A 26,043-nucleotide genomic window follows, 5' to 3' on the forward strand; every position below is an offset into this window, starting at 1 on the left:
AACTTGCCCAATGGGGCCACCTTCTGTTGAATAATTCAAGCCTTCATATTCATACTTCTCAGCAGTCCGTAAACAAGAGAACTTGCCGTGGGAGATGGGGGTAATACAGCTTCAAGGCTACTATGCCCCGCAGAGAAGCAAGTGAAAAACAAAGCCTTCTCCTGACCTTGGCTTGCCTAAGAGTATATGCAGCAGACGTAAATACTCCCCAAGAGTTTTTTAATTCAGAAATTAACACTGACCTTGAATTAGTCATATGTTCCACTGAATGGATACAGAAAAGCCTAGAGATTTTTTTTTCTTTTTTTTTGCAAATAAGCTGAGTTTCCATTTTCTAGTTTTTCCGTAACAACTATGTAGCATTTGTACAATAAGAGCATTTGTTTTGGTTCCCACTTTAATAAATCGTGGTTCTGCTTTAATGAACAAAACCAAATAATTTGTAATTGGCCCATTAATTATTTGCATGTAAATGTCGATGTTAGAGTAACTTAATAAGCCATCGAAAAACATTCTTGTTTGCCAGTTGAGTTACACTCTATTTAGTCAACAGCTCTTTTTTGGGAGGTGGGATGCTTGTGTTCTTTTGTTTTGAAGCAGGGAGGCCTTGGGAAATTAAATCAGAATGCAATCTGAATCCGACAGAGCCCCAGAGGTCTAAACTAGGAAAGGAGGCCTCAATGAAAATTCAATTAATTGAAATGTTAATTAATGAACCCATCCTATGCCACATCCATGAGAAAGCCCCTGGCACAGTGGCCTTTCTCAGCACAGCCCCCAGAGAATGAATTCTTAATAGCTAGAAGAATGTTTGCTAAACTTTGGTGCACATAAGAAATGCTATGGTGCTTCAAAAAAAATAATGCCCAGGTCCAACACCTTATCAATTAAATCAGAAATTCCAGGTCAGGGTGTATGCCAGACATCAGTAGTTTTTAAAGATCCCCAGATAATTCCAATATGTAGCAAAGTTTGGATAATGGTGGCCTTGAAAATTATCCTTTTGCCCATCTGACTCTCGCATGTACAAAAGGAAAATAACCAAGCAAAATAACAAAAGCAAATTAACCGGAAAAAGAATAAATGCTCCCCTAACCTACCATTGTAAGAAGTGTCATTCCTTTGTATATTTAAAATACAGTGGATTTAACAGCAAGTGAATCATTTCACTAACTGGAGATCCTTTCCAGAAGAGCTTGTTTGGAAAAGAGAGAGGACTGACTATGGATTCTGAAATGAGGCTCAAAAAAGGCAGAGTAGTGGGCATGAATGGGAAAAGAAGACGAGGCGGGCAAGGGCAAGTCTGGATCTTGAACAACTGGCCAGCACTTGGCACCCCAGAGCATAACTGCTATAGTTTGGATGTTTGTCTCCTTGAAATCTGATGTTGAAATTTGATTGCAAACATTGGAGGTGAGGCCTAACAGGAAGCATTTGGGTCACAGGGGAAGGTTCCTCATGAATGTCTTGGTGCCATGCTTGAGGTAATAAGTGCCAGCTCTATTAAATCCCATGAGAGCTGTTTGTTAAGAAAAAGCTGGCACCTCCCCTGTTTCTCTCTTGCTCCCTCCCTCGCCATGGGACCCCTGCATACTCCAACTCCCCTTTGCCTTCTGCCCTGAGTGGAAGCAGCCTGAGGCCTTTGCCTGTAGCCAAGCAGATGCCAGCCCTGTTTCTTGTACAGCCTGCAGAATCATGGGCTGAATAAACCTCTTTATAAATTTCCCAGCTTTGGGTATTTCTCTGTAGCAACACAAACAGACTAAGACAATGTCTGAAAGAAATATTTCTGAGAGAAAATCCAGACTATATTTTAATGGAAAATCTCAGACAAAATGCATCTTCTAGAAAATGTGTTTTCTGGGGAGAGGGGAAGCAGAGGCATCTGTTACATCATGTAAAGACATTTTTGGTTCTTCTTCCAATTGTGATCCCCTAGGACTACCTCTCATTTATCTAACTCAATATAAATCAACTCTTAAGGCCATTTTAAGGCAGTAGTGTGTGAACATTCAGGAAGAGGCAAGTGCATGGCTTGGGTTGCATTTCTGGGTGTTCCCCCTTTCTAAGAACTGCCAGCCTCACTCTGCATTTTGTGATGGGAACCAATATTTGAAGGTTTTCAAGGTGAATGCAAAGATTAAATACATTAGGGACACTGTTCACAGTGCCTGGAACTCTGCAGGACTCAGTACATGGTGGTGGTGGTTATTAGTCACTCAGCCTGTCTGGGATGTCTTATTCAATTTTCCCAAAGTTTTCTTGGTAAGCAGAGTAGAGAGTGAGAAAGTATATGTATTTGAGGAGAGATTTGGACCTGGCAGTAGCAGGTTGGACCCAGCTCTTACCATAACATACTAACCTATGAGAGAGCAATTATATTTTTAGAAATGTTGTCAGTTTATAAAAATAACATTATCAAAATTAAATACTATCAAATTACAGTTTAATACATTAAGTTAAAAGCAAAAGCAATAAACAAAACTCATCATTTCCTAATTATTTCACTATATTTTACTCTTTTCTCTTCCCCTGAGTTTATTTGAAACTGTTGAATTTGTATGGTAGAAATACTGTATAATTGTATACTAGCTACATTGCCTCATATAGCACATGGGCACCTTAAAATCAATTATAGAGTTTATAGTATGGAAATCAAGAAATGCTACAAATCAGGGTGTTTTTATTTTTGTGTTTTCTCTCAGGGAGCTAGTTTTAAACATTTACTACCACACTTCTGGGCTGCTGTGTGGGGAGGAGAGAAGATATGAGTACAATTGAAATACCTTAACTAGTATCAGGAAAGACATCAGTAGGTTACGACTTGGAAGATTTTTCCAAAAGTTACTTACAGAACCGCATGGGTAGAAAAACCTTCTCTCCATATCTTGTTCAAAATCGGCAAGATGCTGAGAAAGGAAATCTGGTAACTATCCAGAGTCCATGCCCTACTTTCTAACGGCAAAATCAATGCTGTTTTTATAAGTGACGATGATGCCAGAAGATTTTGAAATCGCCTGTGAAAATCCGAGGAGACAAACTTTCCTAATCCTAAAAATTGACCTTGTGGAAGAGACACGTATCTGTAGTGCTTGTGTTTTTTAAATGTATTCAAATGGTCCAGAAAACCAAAAGGTCTAGAAAGCTATGAAATGAACGTATCTGCCCTCTTTCTGATACCCACACCACCAGTATCACTGCTGCTCTTTTTATATATCCTTCCAGTTTCTTTTTGCATATCCAAGTAAATATAAATATGGATTTTTTACCACCATCATCCTCCCCCTTTTTACATAAAGTATAGTGTAATGTGATTAATCTCCTATACCTTGCTTTTTCCCTACTTAGTAATAGATTTAAGTGCTCTCCATATAAGTGCATAGAGAGCTTTTTCATTTTTTAAGAATTGGGTAACTGCCCAGAACCCAAAACCCTGAAGGTAGAAAGCAACCTTTAAACTCATTTCTGGCCACTTTCTCTCCTCCTCCTCCTATTCCCCGCACCCCATCTCCCTCTTCTTCCTTTTCCTCCTCCCTCCCTCCCTCCCTCCCTTATTTCTTCTTCCTCTTCCTTCTCTTCCCTCTCTCTCTCTCACTGTGTATACTTTCTACTTCCATCACATTGAGGCCTCCTCACCTCACTTGAGCAAACTGGGCGTCCTGCTTTCTCCAGACCTTTCTTTGCTCTGTGTGCTTTTCCTGAAATGTTCCGGGTCACCCAGCAAACTCAGGTACACTGGTGTTTGGTCAACAGCTGTGGTGCGGTGACAAGACTACCAGGTCTGTAGTTGGATTATGTGGACTTAAATCCCAGCTCCCTTGCTTACAAGCTCCTTCAACCTCAACTGACATAATCTTTAATTTCTCTAAGCCCAAGTCTTCTGCTTGATAAAATGTGGAAGCAGTATTTCACAGTGGATATTAGTGTGGGTTTTAGAGTTAGATACATCAGGGTTAGAATCCCCATTCATCTTCCTGTGGGTTAGTTAACTAGGTGAATTACTTAGTGATTCTTAGCTTTGTTATCACATTTATAAAATGGGAACAATTCTCCATCAATTTTTCACGTTTCTGCATGTCTTATGAATGAAGAAATTCAGCTTTTGTTTTGAAACCCATATTTCCAAGATTATTTACATAGCATACACTGTGGAAAATAGAGGTAAGTTTCTCCTTATGGAGCAGAGGAAAAATTGGTTTCTGCCCACATTAATAATAAAGGATAATAAAAATTATGCCCACATTAAAGAGTGCAAAGTTTCACATGCAGGCCCCTTATAAAATAATGTGGTTTCCTAAACTCAGAGTTTTTCCACTTACAAAACAACTTACAGCTTGTACAGCACACATCTGGATCTTTTTCACACTCTGTGGGAATTGAGATTTGGGAAACCAAGCCACTGTTTATTGCTATTCCTGTGAGTGGTAACCTGTCCTTTGTCTCTGATCGAGGAGACTTATGTCTTCTTCCAACATTCATGAGACTGTGCAAGCTAACTTGTTAGTTTGAAAGTACGGTAAAATCTCAGATCCTTCACAATTCTTGACATTTACTTCATATATTTGTTGTAATAATTAAATGTAGTATATTATTATATACATTTAATTACATAAAGTACATACGACAGTGTCTATGTCTAGTCCATAATAGTTGCACAATGAGTGGGAGCTATAAATATCAATTTTTCTTATTTATTCCCTGGGTCAGAGGATTGACCAGAGAATCAATAAAAGTATAAATGTGAATGATGGTATCATAGTGCCTGGTACATGGTAGGCTTGTGTGTTAGTCCATTTTCATACTGCTATAAAGAACTGCCTGAGACTGGGTAATTTATTAAGGAAAGAGGTTTATTTGTTCAGCATGGCTGGGGAGGCCTCGGGAAACTTATAATCATGGCAGAAGGCAAAGAGGAAGCAAGACAACTTCTTCACGAGGTGGCAAGAAGAAGCGCTGAGTGAAAAGGGGAAGAGTCCCTTATAAAACCATCAGATCTCGTGAGAACTCACCCACTATCATGAGAACAGCATGGGAGAAATCACTCCCATAAATCAATCACCTCTACCTGGTCTCTTCCTTGAGAGCTTTTACCAAAATGAAGGGGATACCGCCCCCACGTAAGTCTGAAATCCAGCCAGGCAGTCAAATTTTAAAGCTCCAGAATGATCTCCTTTGACTCTATATCTCACATTCAGGTCATGCTGATGCAAGAAGTGGGTTCCCATGGTCTTGGGCAGCTCCACACCTGTGGCTTTATAGGGTACAGCACACACTCCAACCCCCACACTGCTGCTTTCATGGGCTGGTGTTGAGTGTCTGTGGCTTTTCCAGGTGCACAATCCAAACTGTCAGTTGATCTACCATTATGGGATCTGGAAGACAGTGACTCTCTTCTCACAGCTCCACTAGGCATTGCCCCAGTGGGGACTCTGTGTGGTGACTCTGACCCCACATTTCTCTTCTGCACTGCCCTAGCAGAGGTTATTCATGAGGATTCCATTCCTGCAGCAAACTTCTACCTGGACTCCAGGCATTTCCATACATCCTCTGAAATCTAGGTGGAGGATCCCAAACCTCAGTTCTTGACTTCCATGCACCCACAGGCCCAACACCATGTGGAAGCTGCCAAAGCTTGGAGCTTGTACCCTCTGAAACAACAGTGTGAGTTGTACATTGGACCCTTTTAGTCACAGCTGGGATGCAGGGCACCAAGTCCTGAGACTGCACAAAGCAGCAAAGCCCTGGGCCTGGCCCAGCAAACCATTTATCCTTTTAGGCCTGTGGGCCTGTGATGGGAGAGGCTGCTGTGAAGACCCCTGACATGCCCTGGAGACATTTTCCACATTCTCTTGGTGATTTACATTTGGCTTCTAGTTACTTATGCAAATGTCTGCAGATGGCTTGAATTTCTCCTCAGAAAATGGGTTTTTATTTTCTATCTTGTCATCAGGCTGCAAATTTTTCAAACTTTTATGCTCTGCTTCTCTTTTAAACATAAGTTCCAATTCCAAACCATCTCTGTGAATGCACAGAACCAAATACTTTTAAGAACACCCATCTCTGTGGTGCAATGGGTTAGCATGTTTGGCTGTTAACCAAAAGGTTGGTGGTTCAAGCCCACCCAGGGACGCTAGTATGGAACTTTTGCAGGGGGTGGGGAGTTGGGGAGAGAGAGCATGGGGAGAAATGCCAGACATAAGTGAAGGGGAGGAAGGCAGCAAATCATACTGCCATGTGTGTACCTATGCAACAATCTTGCATGTTCTTCACATGTCCCCCATAACCTAAAATGCAATAAAAAATAATAAAAATAAAAGGAAAGGCAAAAAAAAAAAAAAAAAGAACAAAAAAGAACACACAAGTCACTGCTTGAATGCTTTTCTGCTTAGAAATTTCTTCTGCCAGATACCCTAAGTCATTTCTCTTAAGAGCAAAGTTCCACAGATCTCTAGGGCAGGGGCAAAATGCTTCCAGCCTCTTTGCTAAAGCATAACAAGAGTCACCTTTGCATCAATTCCCAACAAGTTCCTCATCTCCATCTGAGACCATTTCAGCCTGGATCTCATTGTCCATATCACTGCCAGCATCTTTGTCAAAGCTATCCAACAAGTCTCTAGGAAGTTCAAAACTTTCTCACATCTTTCTATCTTCTTCTGAGCCCTTCAAACTGTTCTAACCTCTGCCTGTTATCCAGTGTCAAAGTCACTTACACAATTTCAAGTGTCTTTATGGCAGCATTTCACTCCCAGTAACAATTTACTGTATTAGTTCATTTTCATACTGCTATAAAGAACTTCCCGAGACTGGGTAATTTATAAAGGAAAGAAGTTTAATTGACTCACAGTTCAGCATGGCTTGGGAGGCCTCCAGAGACTTACAATCATGGTGGAAGGTGAAGAGGAAGCACAAGTCGCCTTCTTCACAAGGTGTCAGGAAAGAGAAATGCTGAGAGAAGGGGAGAAAAGCCCTTTATAAAACTATCAGATCTCATGAGAACTTATTCAGTCTCATGAGAACAGCACTGGGGAAACCACCCCCTGATTCAATTATCTCCATTTGGTTTCTCCCTTGACACCTGGGGATTATGGGAATTATTGGGATTACAATTCAATATGAGATCTGAATGGGGACACAAAGCCTAACCCATATCAGCTCTTATGTAGAAGAGCTTTCTTTTCACGTATTGTATCTTTTTGAGGAAACTATGAAAGGAAGGAGCCATGAACACATTATAAACGTAGATTAAGTTATCAGTGTGTTTTCAAGAACTCAGCTAATGGAGAGCAGCCCAATAGGGAAGGGGTTGGGGCCTTATGTCTCAGTGCATCATTCCAGTGCCCCAACCTCTGTGCAAAGCTTTGCTGCAAAGCTATGATGAAGCCATGCAAAGCAGAATGTTGCTAGATCCAGAAACATAATTTGGTCCTGCATTTTGATTCCACAGAAATATCTATCTTGTAGAAGAGTATATACAGTCCTTTAACCTAAATCTTTTATTTAGGAATATGCTTGTAGATGCTGGCACTCCTGGTTCTTGAACCTAAACCCTGTTAAAGGTAGCCACATCACACTGGGGAGGAAGCACTTTGTGATCAGGTATACCCATTTATTTTGTTGCACTGGCTTCCATCTTCCCAGCATCCATTTAACAAATACATGTGTGCTTCAGACTGGACTCTTGCTAGGCATTCGCTATGATAGTAGATGAAATAGACTCAATCACTCTCTTAAGAAGCTTACAGTTGAGCAAATGTGACAATATTGAATGAGTGATATACAAGTAAAATACAAATATAATTGTAATCAGCTCTATGAAGGAAAAAAACAGTGTGAAATTAGCTAGGGTAAGTAATCCACTCCCAAATATCAGCCGCTTAGCCTAATAAAAGTTGATTTATCTCTTATACGCATGTCACAGTCTAGTGTGGACAGACAGTGGGGATTAGGGTTGGTGTGGGGATGGTAGGACCTGGGCTCCATTCAGTTTTTCATGAACCCAGACTCTGTTAGTTGGTGCTGCCATTTTGAGGGCCTCCTCCCTTCTCTTTAATCAGCAAGTTGATAGCCATAAGGCAGGGCATTGACATAGAAAGCCCATGGATGGTCTGCCAGTGGTCCATGTCACTGCTGCTTACAGCATAAATCCATGATGGGCTTGGAAATGCAGTTCAGCTGAATGTCTAAAAGAGTCTCAAGTTGCCTCCTGCCCCAAGGGAAGAGTGGTAGTGAATAAGGAGAGTGATGTCTTAGGGTGGTCAGAAAAGGCATCTCCCAGGAAATGACTTAGATTTCTTAAGAGCGCATATACTGAAGTCAGACAGATGTCCAGGGTCTCGGCCTGACTCTGCCCCTTGCCAGCTGGGGACTTCTGGTTAAGTTACCTGGTCTTTCCATGCCTTATTCTTCTCAGCTGCAAAATGTGGAAAACAATAGAGCACTTGTGAGAAATTAAATGAAATAACTGGTGCAATCCATAAGCAACATTTAGCACAGGTCTGATTGGTTCATTCTAAGTGTACCATTATTGTTAAATTATTATTGTGTTTGTCATTAGTAGTAATAAGATGGGATCTGAAGGAATTAGAATTTTGAAATTTTAAAACACTGTTGTCTAAGTTCTGTTACTATTCCCCGCAAGCCATCTCAATGTAAACTTTCACCTGATCCTTTGTTAACTGGCTCTATAGAATCTCTTCCCCTACATTTCTGTTTCAGGGCCCCCATGACAGCCTCCAAACAAGGACTCTGATGGGGTAGATACATGATTTTCATTTTAACTCACATTTTGCAATAGCTGTTGTTGCTTTTCTCTCTTGTCAAATGATGTGTTCAACTACAAGCTATTCTCCGGGATTCTTTTTAGTCCTAACAATCTGTGTACCCTTCAATGGCAAATTAAAACATTGTTACAACTGCCTGAATTTTAGGATTTGGGTTTGGCAGTAGGAATCTTGAATTGGCAAATATTTTTACCCACTGACACTTATATTTAAGGCAGATGCTTACAGTTAAGTAGTAACTCAAAAAACATTACTCATAACAGTGGAACACTCAGCAGCACCTCAAGTCATTACTCTGCTAACTTTTTGTGTGTGTGCTGTAGTCCCAGCTCACACGCCTGCCATCTGTGCAGCTGTCTCACTATGCAGTGAGAAGCCACTATATCTACTTACTTAAAAGACACCCTATAGGAAGGGCCAAAAGCATTGCTAATCTTAGTAAAACTTATTTTTTAACTTAAATGTTTAAAGGGGAACTGGTATTTTAGGTGATTAGCATATATTACTCTCTGAATTAACCTGTCTCATTCCATTTGAGGTGCTGTAACAAAACATTATAAACTGAGCTGCTTATAAACAACAGAAATTTATTTCTCACAGAAGTCCAAGATCAAAGTGCTGGCAGATTTGGAGTCTATTGAAAACTGGCTTCCTGGTTCATACACAATGCCTTATCCTTGGATGCTCATGCGGTGGAAAGGACAAGGCACTTCTCTGGGGCCTCTCTTTAAATAAGGGCAGTAATTTCACTCATGAAGTCTTTGTCCTCATGATTTAATCACCCTCCAAAGGTTTTACCTCCTGATAACATCACATTGGTGCTTGGGTTTCAACGTGTGAATTTTAGGGGATATAAACATTCAGACCACAGCAACTTCTGTGGTTTCATTATTTTCACCTCCGTAAAGTTGGGCTTAAGAGATATAATATTTAGTGCAAAGATTCATCATGAGACTGCATGTTTGCAGTGCCCCCAAAATTGCATGGCACATAGAAAACTACCTGCTATTAGGGGTAATTGCTACCCTCTGTTGTAAATAGCAATTATTTTGGTATTTATTTGACTGATACTTATTGGTTGGTTGTCTATTTGAAGCCAGGCATTGTACTAGCTGATGAGGAGTCAACTGGTCAACCAAAGCATTGTACCTACCCTCACTGAACTTGGCACTTGGCAAGGAGAATAGATGATAATCATGTATAGCATGAAACTACATCTTTGACAATGATAGTATGAGACTCCATTTTAAGGCAGTTTCACCTAAATGAGAGATTAGAAATGGTATCCTGGCAGAAGTGACTGAGGCATTGAGGGATGAAGGATGGAGCAGGAGCTAACTTGGGCAAAGGAAAGAAAAGCCATCCATGAGAGACAATCAAAATCAAAATTGCACCCCGCTCCACACACACACCCTGAGCCCTCACACTTTTTAACAATGGAATAGAGAGTAGGAATGCTGTCTACTTCCCCTTGACAATCAGGCTTTCTCCTGCCTCCTGTGAGCCCCACTGCCTCCATTCTGTGTGGCGGGACCTGAGCCTATGAGTTGACCTCAGAGCCCCTTAAGATGCTCTCTAGACAGCCCTGTCCTTCTCCATCTCTGAGCTCTCACTAGAGGGTAAGCAGACCTGGAAGTGTAGCTGTACCAGGCTGGTGGGGCAGGGAAGTCCCAGGTAAACTCCTACCATACCTGCCAGGTGGAAGTAGCCACAACCCCAGCTGAACACACAGCTGGGAGGCACTGCTGTGCCCTTGGGGGCTCTCCAAAGCACTCCAGATGCTGCAAGCCCACAGACTGCCCATACTTGATGGCAGATTGACAGGTGTCTCAGCAGGGCTCCAACAGCACCTGCCCTTCCAGACCAGAGACATTCCAGCCAGATACGGAGCCAAGAGGCACAGTTGCCTCTGAAGATTCAGGAACTGTCTGTCTTGAGCTGGGCTGTACAGCTGGAGTGCAGAGCCCCTCCCTGCTCTCCCAGTGTGGGCACTGAGGTCGTCTACAGGAGCGGGCTCCCAAGCTGGCCTCTGACCATGGGTGGTGGCCCATTTCTCCAGCCTCTTCTTGTATGTGTTTCATAAATGGGTCCACCAAGGTCTCTAACATAAAAAGAAAAATTGGTTGTAGAGCTCAGCTATGGTGAACCTTTGAAGGATGTCTAGAATTGCAGCATGTGGGATGAAGCATATGTTATAGGCCATGCCAAGAATTAGGGTTTTTAACTTATGAGTGATGAAAACCCATTTCATGGGTTTTAAACAGAAAAGAGTAGGGTTACTATGACTAGATTAGATTTGCCTTCTGAAAAGACCTCTGTGTCTGGAGGATTAAATCTAGTAGATGTGTGTGAACCAGAATGAAGGGTCTTCTAAAACTCTGGGCCTGCATGAGGAATCCACTGGGCTCAATCTCTGGAAGGTAATGGTGCAAAATGAGAAATGTAGGTGGCTATTCTAGGTACTTCGAGGATAAAATAGATAAGACTTGGTCTTGTGTTGGACATAGAAGATGCAAAGAGGAAATGTTGAAAGACACTCCCTAAAATTCTGATTTGCTAAATGGCATATGGAGATATTGATAGGTCTGGGAGGAAACATCATGATGTAGTTTTCCAGTTTGAATATAATTTGAAATTAATGTTAATTTCAAATTAGAATACCAGTATTTGTCAACTCAAACACATGTATTGAGCAAGGAAGAAAAGGGAAATAAATTTGCCATGTATTTATCATCCTCATGTTTTGAGTGCTTTTAGTTTTTCAGGGTTTATCCTCTGGTCAACTTCTAATTCAGACACTGTCCTCAGGGATCAATCACATCAAAAAATTATAAAGATTATAAAGATATAGTGACCGGCCTAAGAACATGCAGTTAATAATAAGGAAGATATGTGTTCTGTTACAAGCTTGTATAAAATAAAAACCTACTGCAGTCTTTCCACCATGGAATATTTCCTCTGTAACTACTTTATGAGGGACATGTGGGAGTCCTGACCTGCCTCAAGGAATTACAGTGATCTCTTAGGAAGACGCTGGTTAGAATTCCACACTGGATGTTCACACAAGATGCCCTGGGTCTATAGAGGAGATGGTTTGGGATTGCTCCACACCTTCTGGAGATGACAGACTCTGCATGAGCCAAAGAAAGAGATCCATTTTGGACAGGGTTAAAGGATACATGAAGGGGCAGATGTCACCGGGGCCCCTGTGGGATAGATAGACACATCAAACAGAGACGGTGGGAAAGGAGAGAGGAAGAAGAAAGAAGCTAAGTAAAAGCATGCTAGTGCTGCTAGAGCTCTTTCCCATCTTTAGAAACCTAACTTTGCTCATGAAAACAGTAACCGAAAACCAAAATAAACATACTTGGCAATAGTAAAAAACTTAAGCTCATTAACAATCTTCAAATAATGTATAACTAATATTATTGAAAATAATTCTGAATAGAGACATGAAAATGTAAATCTCCTCCTTGTTCTCTTAAGCCAGGCTTTTCCAAATAAGGCAGGATCACCCGGGAGAATATTAGAGTTGAGCAACATGGGGAGTGTCCCTCAGAAATAATCATGATCAGTATTAAATCACGGATGTTTTGAATGCCTTGGAGCTGTTTTATTTTCTCCTGTCTCTCCTCAAGAGAGAGTGAAGGGAGTGACATTAAAATTAACATAAGCAATGCAATTAGTGAAGATATTGTCACAAATGCATTAAAACGTGCATAGAAAAGTGGTAACAGCATTTGTTTTTGGAGAAGTTGTTTGCAAATATGGAAAGAAGGTTATCTTTCCATGGTATGCGACTATGTACCTCATGAAATCGTAGAAGATGTATGACTTGGATACATCTTTTAAAATCTGCTGTTTTTGTGGCATAAAAGGCACCGACATGGCCTCAGATGCTTAATTCTTGAGCCTGGGTTTGCTCATTCCAAGTTCAGGGGAATAATTCTTACCTTGTATAGTTTTTAATGAGGATTAGAGACAGTGTGTATTTAATACCTGACATAGAATGCATGTTCAATTATTACTGAAAAGCAAATCCTTTTTTGATATACTATAGTGAAATAAAATGCTGTGGCTAAGTTTTAGTTCTGAAAAGGTTTTTCAAGTAAAACACTAACCTAGTATTTAAAAAGGAAAAGAAAGGAAGAGCCTGTAGATTTGATGTAGTACTTCTAGGTGCAGGAGAATTCTGCAAGTGCAGCAAATTTATCCAGGTGGGAGGGAAGGGAACAAAATAATAATGGTCCATTATAATGCTCAGAAAGTTTATTTGACCTAGGCCAATGCTAATTTGATTTTTGTCCCAGTATATTTAATAAGACAATTAGAGGTCCACATATTTTGGTAAATTGTATTCCCTAAAAGTTATTGACATAGTCTTTGCATTAAACTCTTATCATTTTCAAGCTCTAGATTAAGAAACTAATTATAAGGCTTTAATAGTAAAATCCTAGCTGCCAAGCCTTATGAATATTGCAGTGCCATCCATAAGGCTGAATAATTGTTTGAACTGTTGACATAGTAACTGTTTTGTTAAAAGAAATCTGTAAGATTATATTCAATCTTTGAAGTAGTTCACAAGAATTGTGTTCAAATATGGCCATTGAAATCTGGGAACCTTGTTATTAAAAGCATGACCAGCAAAGTGGTTAATTTTCCTGTAAGAAGATGTCAATTAACCCTAATGGAATTATTTTGGTGTTGATTTTGTTTAATCAAACATCAGAAAATACTTGAGCTCTGAACAAATGGCTTATTATAAAAATACGCAGTTTGGCAAGAAAGATTGGCGAGTGCATTTCAATAATGCATGTATATTAACAGTGACTTTTTTTTCATAAAAATGAGCAATTACCAAGGGGCCTGGCACTGAGGGCATCAACAGGATATGTGGCCCAAGACAGCTGCTTGGCTTCCCATCCAAGATAAAGTCAGATGTTCTAGAAGTGTGAGCATGCTGAGGATTAAAGGGAAGGGAAACTTTGCTTCTTATTTATCACCTGTCAGGTCTGGAGAAGCACAAATACCAAGGTGTATACCCTACATTTATTTACAAGCACATTATCTACTACTGCTGCCTCCAGGGTGGCCATAAGCATCTTTAAAAGCATAATTTCTCCTGCTATTTCTCAGCTCTGGGTGCACATAAAAACCACATAGGAAGGTTGGAAACATACCAGTGCCTGGGCTCCATCACTGACCAGTAAAATGAACCCTTCTGAGAGAATCTTGGCATGGATGTGTTTCAGAGTCTCTCAGTATGTTCCTAATACATATCCTGGGGAAAGGAGCATTGCTTTAAGCCATCAATCACTCTACAGTATTATTCCTCCACTCTGTGAAGGGGATTGAACACAAACAGTTCGACTGTCAAATCTGATTTGTACAAATCAGTGGCCTTACCTAGTACACTGATCTGCTAGGGCTGCCATAACAGAATACCACAGACTTGGTGACTTAAACAGCAAAAATGTATTTTCTCTCAGTTCTGAAGTTTAGATGTCCAACATCAAGGTGCCATCAGCATTGGTATCTGGTGAGGATTCTCCTCTGGGCTTGCAGATGGCCTCCTTCTCATGTCATCCCCACATGGCCTTTTCTATCTCTTCACCTACTGGATTAGGACCCCACTTGTATGAACCTCATTTAACCTTACTTAGCTCCTTAAAGGCAACATGCTCAAATACAGTCATACTGGGGGCTAGGAATTTCACCTATGACTTTGCAGTAGGAGGACACAACTGAATGCATAATCCCCACTATCAGACTTTACCCTTAATTCCAGAGTTTCAAATAATTGTGAGACACAGGCAAAGTAGGGAGACAGACAGGAGTACCATATCATACCTAAGTGTTTACCTCCTTTTTGGTCTAACCTAGGATAATAAGTTAGGTCTGTAAGTAATGTGTTTGTCTACATACAAAAAAGAATGTGCAACCAAGCTACCTTTCTTCTGTTTTTCTGGAGAATGCTCCCATATCCTCCTCACTCCCGTCCCCTGTGAAGGAGGAGAATGAATTGCCAGTTTATTGCTAATCATATCTTTCCCAATGGTATATGTGATAGTCCTCAGCTCACTTTTATTTCTCTTAATTCTCATGTAGAGTGTTTTATCTTCACCACTGAGCTCTGGACACATTCTCTGATTTTTGTTTCTCTAACACCTTGCTTTTTAAAGTTTGCTCTCCAGACCAACAACATTATCTGGGAGCTTGTTAAAAATGTAGAGTCTCAAGCCCACTCCAGAACAACTGATTCCAAATGTGCATTTTAACAAGGTTCACAGGAGATTTGTTGGTGCATTCAAGTTTGAGAAGCACTCTTCCAATACCCGGAGACTTTCCTGCTTCAGGACCTTTGCACACATGCCCTGTTACTTCCCATGTTTTCACCTTTCAGATCACAGCTTAAAAATCACCTTTGCTACTTCTCTCATTTTCTACTGGAAAGGTTGCCTTCAGGTAATTTTTTCTATTAGCACATAATTTATTTCCTGCTTAACACTTATTATAATACATCTTATTAATTTGTTATATTATTTTTGCTTTAGCTGTCTCTCCTACTCTAAGTTCCTTGAGGTCAGGAATCATATCCAATTTGTTCAACAATTGTATCCTAATGGATATCATAAGGCACATACTGCATAGTTGGCTGATAGTTCTTGAATGAATAATGAGCAAATTGCTTTTCCATAATCTGTTGCCTGCCTGTGTCTTAGTCTCCAATGTTTTCTTCCTTCTTCCTTGCACGCACTTTATATTGCAGTTCAACTGAAACTACTTACAGATCTTCATCCTCATCACCATCTGTGAATCTAGTGCGTTCATGCCTTCTTGCATTTTCTGAAGCTACTCACTGTTTCTGAATGCCTTTTTACCATCTTGTTTCATTAAAGCACTCGTATTCATCCTAAGAGTCTCTGCTGCAATATTCCAGAAAAGGGTGCTTAAGGACCAACCGGGCCACACTTACCTGTTAAACTACATTGAATTTAGTATGAGTTACAAGCAAATTTCTGGTGTGACACTGAGATCCTATGGAGGGAAAGAAAATAAGTGTTTCTCATACCTGTATTTTTTTTTTAATACAGTGCATGGAACACAGAAACTTCTCAGTGAGTGGCATTTGAATTATGAGATAGGAGAATTACAAGGTGATGTTAGAAGGATGGGATCAAGTCCATTTGTGCCTGCTACAGAATGTTGGCATGGAAGGTCCTTCCAGGACATCGTAGTCCCCTTTGTACTGTAAGCATATGTTTGTTTGACGAAAAAGCAACGTTTTATATCCCTTTAGTCCTCCAGCGGTCCTGGAAGATAATGGGAATCAGATAAACACTATATTTGTCTCACTCTGTGAAGTTAACCTAACTTCTCAATGCAAAATATATGCAGATATGCTTGTTTCGTTTAGAAGCCGCTTCTCTCTTAGCTTCGTGGACTTAAAGGTTGTGAGATAGTAAATTCTGTTAAATAGTCTGATTGAATTTTTAAATATATTCATGTAAAGTAAACATTAGCATCAGTGAACATACACTTCAACAGCCTTCTGCCAGACTCCACAGGGCATGGGACAGAATTCACTGGCAGTGGGTGGTGACTCACATAGAAGTGACATGAAGGATACTACAAACCCTCTAACCCAAATATGTCATTGCCACATCCCCTGAGCTGGCAACTGAGTTTGAAATTCAAACTACTTGTTTCCTTAACTGTTAAAGAACTGATTGCCCAATTCATCTTTGAATAGCACATGCTTTAAAACAAAGCTTTTGATTTATGCTTTTTTGTAGGGAGCATTAACCCATTGCCTGGTAAGATGGAGGTTGACTTTTTAGTTTTTCTTGCCAGGTGTTCAGCAGGAGGAAGTATTTGGCTCAGTCTTGCTAACTTGAACTGGAGAGAGGGTTTGCCAGTCGGCAGGAGGTGCATGAACAAAGACATGGATGCAATGAGCCAGAAAAAAAGCTAAAATCCATGTGAAATGATAGTTTATTTCCCCCCTTATATTTTTTAAAGAGAAAAATAAAAATACTAGTTTTAATCGACTATTACTGCTTTAAAATACTCTCATATATACAGTCATATTTGGTTTTTCTGTAACTCCATTTTACTGATGAGGAAATTGACCTCACAGAAGTTAAATGACTTGATCAAGGTGGTCCAGCTAGAATTGAGAACATTCACAACCCAGTTCATGTTTTCTAAGATCTGCAATGACCCCACAAGTTCTTCCAGCCCAGGAACAAAGGCGGCCTGAAAGCTGATGCTAGAATCCCAACCAAAGTATTATTAAGCAATATCACTGCTTTCCACAGTGTTATTGAAGAAATATAGATTCCACAGAAGGTTGAGAGGTAGATAGGTATTATACGGGGAAAAGAAAGAATGGTTTATTCTATACTCAAATGGATTAGAAAGCACTAGATTAAATCAAGAAGGCCTCGTTTTTCCTTAATAGTGAAACATCTCAAAGTCTTCTATTTAGTAATATGCATCCTGCCTTCTCTGATGTGTCTGTATTGGATAGAGTGGTTTCTTTTTCTCAAAAGATAATTTGCAGGGCTAGTATTCATTATAATGAAATGTGAGATAACTACCCTAAATAACCTGTGTGAAAACAGTTTCTATCCTTTAGTTCAGAAAAGGGAAACAAGAGATTCAAGACTTACATAAATAGAAAGGAGCGGGGAATAACTGACCAAAAAAAGTAATCGAAAGCCTTTCTTGTCCTAGTAAGCCACTCTTCACTTACCTGGCAGACCGCATGACTCAACCCAGACGAGTGGGTGAAAAGCAATTTGCAAGTTGTCTTGAGTGTGAAAACCTAAGATGAATGGCTGAGCTGGTTAGAAAAGAAGATTTAGTTTCAGTGATTTGAGGATTTCTATTGTTCTTGCTTGTATAGTTTGTCATATTTAAAGCTAGTCAGATACAAAAGGCTCAAGCACAAAAGAAGAATAACAAGTGTTCAAAGGCATAAAAAGAAGACTTTTTTTTTCCACTGAGGATTTATCCTTTTATATCCTAATCCTAAAAGTTCTTTCTCAGGATAGAATCTGTCCCAGGTTCCATATTACTTTTCAGCTCTGTAGGGGATTAAACAAAACAGATAATGGCCCCAGTTTTCAAAGTGTAAGTACAGGGAAGAGAAATAACAGATGAAATGCTAAGAGATTTCAATCAACGGAAAGGCCATTTCCAGCTTGAAGGCATCAGGAAAGATTTGGACATTTAAGATAATGGCTGAAGAATTAGGGGGAAAAGTGACAGCTGAAAGGTTAAGTATAAATAAAATAATATAAATAGCGACTCTGGTATTAAAGGGAAACCCAATCACTGCCCTTTTCTGTAAGAGGCAGATGATAGTGGAGTGGAGTTGTAGAGGTCTGCTTTGGAGTGACATGAACAATCAAATGAAATGTCTGCACTATCTCAGGTGGGAATTGGGGACATTTAAGATTTTAATCCGGGATGTAGTAAACTCACACTTGCTTTCCAAGAAGGCAGTCTGGCAACTTCAGGCAAATAGTCATTGTGAGCTGCTGTTTTTAATCACAGATTAACATTAGATAACAACACTGATGTGATCTCTGACCCATATTCAGGTAGAGGGAGATGGACACAGAACTCAGCACCCAGATGTTTAAGATAGCTATTATCATGAAGATAAATAAAGCAGAGTAAAGGAATAAGAAGGAAGGGAAAACCTAAAATGAGAGAGAGACAGCAGTTAAGTGGACCCAATAAGGATGGTTTTAATAAATGGTCATCACTGGGGACAAAGAAGAAAAGGGTTTATGGGAGAAACTTTCTTTCTCTCATAAATAAATTTTCACAGTTGTTATTCTCTGAAGGGAGCAAGGTATAGAGTCAAAGATGACTGTATTGGCACTAATAATAATTTTAATAGAACTCATCTATGTGTCAGACAATATGCTTCCTTGCATGTCTTTTTTCAATAAGTCTAGGAGGTAATTATTACTGTCTCCATTTCACAGATGGAAAAATGAGCTTTCAAGAGCTTAAATACCTTGGCCAAGGTCACCCTGCTAGGATTTGAACCCATATTCATCTGATTCTAGTGCTCATGTTATTATCTACTCTAGTCCATCAAGACAGGCTGACGGGTTGTGGGGAGATCTGGAGAAAGAAAAGGAAGAAGATGTGTTCAGTTTTACATCTCCAGGGTCTGAAAGGCCACTATGATGTTAAATACCGGCACTATTCATCTAGAAGAATTGAAGCTCGAGAGAGAGAGGAGGAGGAGGAATATTCATATTAAAGTCCTTTGCATGAAATATATTGATCATTGGAGTCATAATATATTTTAACAAAAATTAATAATTATTTAGGTAACTGCCATGTCTCAGGCATCATGCTGTTCCTTACACATGTCATCTTATTTAGTCTTCCTTCCTAAAAAACAAGGAAACTGAGATTCCATATTCTCTACTTGCTTATGGCCATACTTTCTGGAGGTGGGGGAGCCAGGCTTTGATCCCAGGACAGCCTGACTTCCTAACTTACACTCTTTTTATTTTGAGCTGTACCTAAGCTTACTGAAGGAGAGTGTTCAGAGAAGTCAGGGACTCTTGAAATCATGTTCTGTCCTTGGCCGCAGATTGCACATGACTTGTTTTTCTCCTGCCTCTTAATGTGCTAATTGTGTTCATTTGTCCTCTATCTAGCAATTGAGTGCTCCATATTTAATTCCCTTCCTTCCCTTAAAAAAATGTCAAGGACATTTCAACTGCAAACATTCATTTTATACATAGATATGCATTAAGTGATCAGAAAACTGATGAGACTCACACAAGTAATTATGAATCCTTTCATCACTTCTAATTACACTTAAACTCAAATTTTGAGTAGAGAAAAATCACTTCTAAAAGAGCGGTCAGTCTGTTCTTTCCTTCATGCCATCATTTACCTATTGAATCTAACAATGCTACTGCATCCCTTCCCAGATATTTAATTTCAATAATGGGTAAAGAGGATGGAGGTTGCACTCTCATGGAGCATACACACATTAGTTGGGAAAATAAACTTTAATCGACTCTTATCTGTGGGTAAATACAGATTGTGTTAAGTGCTATGAAAAGGAATCTTTATGAATTAATAAAACAATGTTCATTCCAGTTGGTATAGAGACTTACTGAACAAAACCTAGGTGAGCCTAAGGGTTGCTGAGCAGTATATTGCAGCATAAAAGCCACCGTGAGCCAGGAAACTTCATAGAATTCAGATAAAACCAGGACAGTGAAGCCAGTTGATGGGTGTGTCAGCCAGAATATGCATAGTTATATAGGAGGTATAAAAGCAATGAAAAGTAATTGATGATATTAACCAAAAGGACAACATGATTAGACCTGCCTACTAAAAAGATCGTGCTGGATGTTGTGCAATAATTGGCTTAGGAGAAGACCAGCAGAAAGGGAGGTGAGGAAACTGGACTGAAAGCTTTTGCTGAAGAGGGTGTGGTAGCAAAGATTAGAAAAGATCCTTCAACTCTCTAAGGAACTAACGTTTATCTGTTTTGTTCCTGGCAACTCAACCAGGTCCAGAACTTAGTAAGTACTCCATATATAGTTTTTTGGATGATATAAATAGTTTATTGCATGACATAAACCTGACATAAGTTGTTGGTAACTTAAACGTGTGGTTAAGGGAAAGGGAGATACCAAAGATGACACCTAACTACTGGCTTATGAATAGATAAAGCTACCTTGCACTAGGGATTTGTATTTCTGTTTTCTTTGGATCTGAATCAGCTACTTTTTTTTTTTCTCTGTAAAGGACCAGATAGTAAATACTTGAGGCTTTTCTGGCTATGCATTCCCAACTATTCAATTCTACCATGGTTGTAGCATAAAGGCAGCCATAAACAATGTGTACATCAATGAGTATGGATGTGTTTCATAAAACTTTGTTTCCAGAAGAGGCAATGGACATGTTTTGACCCATAGGCCAGTTTGTCAGCCCCTGGTACAGATTATGAGTCCAGTTTTGAACAAATTTAATTAGAAATAAATTGAATATTAGAACCCACCTAATTCTTTCCCATTGAGACATTCATGTGAATTATGTTTACACTATAATATTATTCTTAAATTCAGGCTTTTAAAGAAGTATCTTCAAATGTATTTAATAATTAGAATAAGAAATATCTATCTTTGATTGTTAAACATCTTTTAGGAAACTATCACAGAGGCAAAATAAATAGGAGGTCATTAGAGTTAGCAAATAAATTGTTTTCAAGGAGATGGCTTCTCTACTGGAAGAAGTATTAAGGGGTAACTTAAGCTGTGACACTGATTAAAAAAAAAGATATCTATATAGTATTTTTTAAAAAGGCATAGAAGTTGTTAAAAAAAAAAAAACTGAAGATTTCCCATAAGGCTCCCCTGATTCTTCCAGGAAAAAAAAAGTTGTGAAATCAAGTAAAATGGGTCTGTTTTACTTAGGGGTATAGAAAGGTTTTACAAAGACAGACCTAGATTTACTTTTGGGGCCAACTATTCAATTCGTCTTGGAGTTTTGAATTCTGCAAATTTAAGAAAAGAGCCTACCTCATAGTTTTTTTTTTTTTTTTTTTTTTTTTGAGACAGAGTCTCGCTCTATTGCCAGGTGCCAGGCTGGAGTGCAGTGGTACAAGCTCAGCTCACTGCAACCTCCACCTCCCGGGTTCAAGCAATTCTCCTGCCTCAGCCTCCCGAGTAGCTGGGACTACAGGTGCACGCCACCACACCCAGCTAATTTTTGTATTTTTAGTAGAGACGGGAAGTTTTTTTGTTTTTGAGGATAATCAAGCATGAAAACAGTAAATACAGGTTGTTTAGGAAGAACTACAATGAAATCCGTTCTTGATGTATAATTTAACAAACTTGTGTTCCATTAGACTTGGTTGTCTGAGGTGGGGAAAAATGTTTCTTACACACACTCACTTCATTTGTTTACTTTATATGCCCAGCTTCTGTAGGCATTTTAAGTTGTTTAACCAATAACATGAAACTTAAGCCCAGAGACCTTCCGATGACTTATATGCTTATATGCAAGGGTTTATAAAGGCAGGGATGAGAGGGTTTTCAAAATGAGTTGAGGATGAAGGCATTCTGGGAACTTCTGCATTTATTTTTCAGTTCCAGTTTGTGTGAGGTCTACATGAGAGCAGTCAGCAGTTTTCATCTGGCAGGGGGTCCTGGTTTATGAAAAACAACTCAGGAACATATGTTCTTGACTTACTTGGGTGACTATTGCAATCATCTTGCTTAGTAAGTTATTCATTCACTTCCCTAATTGCTGGTAGCAGGGCTAGCTAGGTGCCTGGAATTTCCCTTGATGGGACACAGAATTTTTCTTTGTTTCCATGCTTGGGAAGAAGGGAGACAGGCAAGCCCCAGAGGGGTCCTTGTGTCGTCTCAATAGTTCATCATAGTATCAAGGAATTAAAGACCCGATGTATTAGTCTGTTTTCACACTGCTGAATAAAGACATACCCGAGATTGGGCAATTTATAAACTAAAGAGATTTATGGATTTACACTTCCATGTGGCCATGGAGGCCTCACAATCATGTCAGAAGGGGAAAAGCAAGGAGGGACAAGTCACATCTTACATGGATGTTGGCAGGCAAAGAGAGAGCTTGTGCAGGGGAACTCCTGTTTTTAAAACCATCAGATCTCATGAGACTCATTCATTATCACAAGAACAGTACAGGAAAGAACTGTTACCATAATTCAGTCACCTTCCACCAAGTTTCTCCCATGACACATGGGAATTGTGGGGGATACAATTCACAATAAGATTTGGGTGGACACAGCCAAACCATATCATTCCACCCCTGACCCCTCCCAAATCTTATATTCCTCACATTTCAAAATCAATCATGCCTTCCCAACAGTCCCTCAAAGCCTTAAATCATTTCAGCATTAACTAAAAAGTCCACAGACCGACATCTCATCTGAGACAAGACAGTTCCTTATGCTTATGAGCCTGTAAAAAAAAAAAAAATTACTTTCTAGATACAATGGGGGTACAGGCATTGGGTAAATACAGCCACTCCACATGGGAGATATTGGCCAAAACAAGGGTCCCATGCAAGTCCAAAATCCAGCAGGCAGTCAAATCTTAAAGCTCCAAATGATCTCCTTTACTCTATGTCTCACATCCAGGTCACACTGATGCAAGAGGTGGGTTCCTATGGCCTTGGGCTGCTCAATCCCTGTGACTTTGCAGGGTGCAGCCTCCCTCCTGGCTGCTTTAATTGGCTGATGTTTAGTGTCTGCTGCTTTTCCAGGCACATGGTACAAGTTGTCAGTGGATCTATCTCTTTTCACAGCTCCACAAGGTGGTGTCCCAGTAGGGGCTCTGTTTGGGGTCTCCCACCCCACATTTCCCTTCTGCACTTCTCTAGCAGAGGTTATCCATGAGAGCTTCACCCCTGCAGCAAAATTCTGTCTGGAAATCCAGGAGTTTCCATACATACTCTGAAACCTAGGCAGAGGTTCCCAAACCTCAATTCTTGACTTCTGTGCATCCACAGGCTCAATAGTACATGAAAGCTCCTAAGGCTAAGCTCCTCTGAAGCCATGGCCTGAACTGTACGTTGGCCCCTTTAGTCATGGCTGGAAGAGCTGGGACTGCAGGGCACCAAGTCCCTAGGCTGCACACAGCATGGGTTTCTGGGCCTGGCTCACTTTTTCCTCCTAGGCCTCCAGTCCTGTGATGGGAGGGTCTACCATGAATAGCTCGCACATGCCCTGGAGGCATTTTCCCCATTGTCTTGGGGATTAACATTCAGCTCTTTGTTATGAAAATTTCTGCAACTGGCTTGGATTTCTGCTCAGAAAATGGAATTTTCTTTTTTATGGCATTGCTAGGGTACAAATTTTCCAAACTTTTATGATTTACTTCCCTTATAAAACTGAATGCCTTTAACAGCACCCAAGTCATATCTTGAATGCATTGCTGCTATTTCTTCTGCCACATACCCTAAATCATCTCTCTCAAGTTCAAAGCTCCACAAATCTCTACGGCAGGGGCAAAATGCCACAAGCCTCTTTTGTAAAACATGACAAGAGTCACCCTTGCTCCAGTTCCCAACAAGTTTCTCATCTCCATCTGAGACCTCCTCAGCCTGTATTTCATTGTCTATATCATTATAGCATTTTGATCAAAGCCATTCAACAAGTCTCTAGGGAGTTCCAAACTTTCCCACATTTTCCTGTCTTCCTCTGAGCCCTCCAGACTGTTACAACCTCTGCCTATGTCCCAGTTCCAAAGTCACTTCCACGTTTTTGGGTATCTCTTCAGCACTGCCCCGCTCTACTGGTACTAGTTTACTGTTTAGTTTGTTTTCGTGCTACCGATAAAGACATACCTAAGACTGGGCAATTTACAAAAGAAAGAGATTTATTGGACTTACAGTTCCACATGGCTGGGGAGGCCTTATAAGCATGGCAGAAGGTGAGAGGCAAGGAAGAGCAAGTCATGTCTTACATGGAGGCAGCAGGCAAAGAGAACACTTGTGAAGGGAATCTCTCATTTTTAAAACCATCAGATTTCATGGGACTCATTCACTATCATGAGAATAGTGCAGAAAAGATGTGCCCCCATAATTCAGTCACCTCCCACTGGGTTCCTCCCGTGACACATGGGAATTGTGGGAGTTACAATTCATGATGAGATTTAGGTGGGGACACAGCCAAACCATATCAGCCAAAGTCCTTTTATAGTCACTATTTCACTTAACAGCACAAAGATGTTCTTCTGCATCCCAGCCTTTTGGAGAGCTTAGTTCGGTGGTTCCCAAATTTGCCCACATACTGAAATCACCTGAAAAACTTTGAAACACATGAATGCCTATTATTTACCTCTCAGAGGTTGTGATTTAATTTATCTAGGGTGTAGTACAGGCTCTGGAATTTTATAGAAGATCCCCAAGTAATTCAGATGTGCAACAAAATTAGGAATTACTGCCTCAATTCAAAGTCGAGGCTCAGAAACCTTAGGGAAGTCTTCTCCATCTAGGATTCCCTAGGGCTTTGCAGTGAAATAAAGTTCTGAATCCTTCCATGGATGTCCAGGGTCTACTGCATTTAAAAAAATTCCAATAATGCTGTATACAATTTTTTCTTCCTGGAGTACATTTAAAAAAGGATGATTTTTATAATTATAAATTTTAAATAAGTAGAATCTGAACTGGCAATGTTTTTATTGTAATACAGAGTCCCCAAATTACATTCACAGTCTAGTTATGCTACTAATGTTTAAAAACAGGGGCTGAATTTAAAAAGGTCTCAAAGTGCTGCAGAATTTTTTGCCAAGCACTTGCTAGCTCCTCTTCCTCACCCCTCACCCCTCCTCGCCAGAACCAAAACCTGACTCTTTCCTAGCATTGAAAATTCAACATTCCTACAAATTTTTTCTTAAAAAGCTTTTTTTTTTTTTCTTTAAATTAGACAGGACAAATGTATCTTAATGAACAAATGGCATTTTAATAAGAAATTTCTTTTTTAAAATTAGCTCATTCTATTAAGTTTCTAACAAGTAAAAATAATATTGCAGAGGATTATGTAATAAAAGCACCAGCCAGGTTGGTCTATGGAGTAAGCTTTGGAAATATGCAAATGGAATTTCACCAAGAAAAATATCCCTGAAGTGACAAAATTTTCTTTTAGAGTGCATCTTTGTGGGGAAAGGAACAGATCTCTTCTCCATAAAAATGGATGCACTAACAGTGTTTATAACAATTCCATTTCTTTGGTCATTGTGTTTGACAGTAAGATAGCAACTAATTTAGTTTCTTTTTAAAATTCCAGTGATTATAAGGTCTGCACATTCCCTGTGGAGTAGCTTTGTCTCTCTACTAGAGCCAGACACCATTTTTTAACCCCAACACGTGTGCTAGAAAACTTTAGCTGGCGGTGCTTTTTCTCTGTTGTTGTGTGAGTCTGAAGCAATGGAGTCAATGCTGATTCCCTGAATTCAGTACTTTACCACACATTTTTCTGAGCATTCTCAGAAGACAAACACCGGTGTTTCTAATTACATACGATTCTAAGTTTCCATTTCTTTCTAGAGTTGCCTACTATCCAGCTAAGAACTTAAATTATTAGTGAATTTTTCTGACACTCTCAGAAGGTTTGCATGTACCAAATGCAGAAATAAGAGAAAATATATTTGATAGAATGCTTGACTGCAATTGGTAGACTGCCCATGGAGAATTGATTAGCCATTAAAGACAGTTTATCATTTCA

The 26,043-nt window shown here is 39.8% G+C and overlaps 1 protein-coding gene and 1 non-coding gene across 4 annotated transcripts in view; both read left to right on the forward strand.

Annotated features, from left to right (window-relative positions):
• GRM7 (glutamate metabotropic receptor 7) overlaps positions 1 to 26,043 on the forward strand; it is an 874,508-nt gene that overhangs the window by 670,982 nt on the left and 177,483 nt on the right. The gene's annotated exons all lie outside the window — the stretch shown is intronic.
• TRNAN-GUU (transfer RNA asparagine (anticodon GUU)) lies at positions 6,057 to 6,130 on the forward strand. The gene has a single exon. It is a non-coding gene; the product is annotated as a tRNA-Asn (tRNA).

The sequence above is a fragment of the Aotus nancymaae genome, unplaced genomic scaffold (genome assembly GCF_030222135.1).
Source record: "Aotus nancymaae isolate 86718 unplaced genomic scaffold, 86718_ANA_hifiasm-v0.15.2.pri h1tg000046l, whole genome shotgun sequence".
Lineage (NCBI taxonomy): Eukaryota > Metazoa > Chordata > Mammalia > Primates > Aotidae > Aotus > Aotus nancymaae.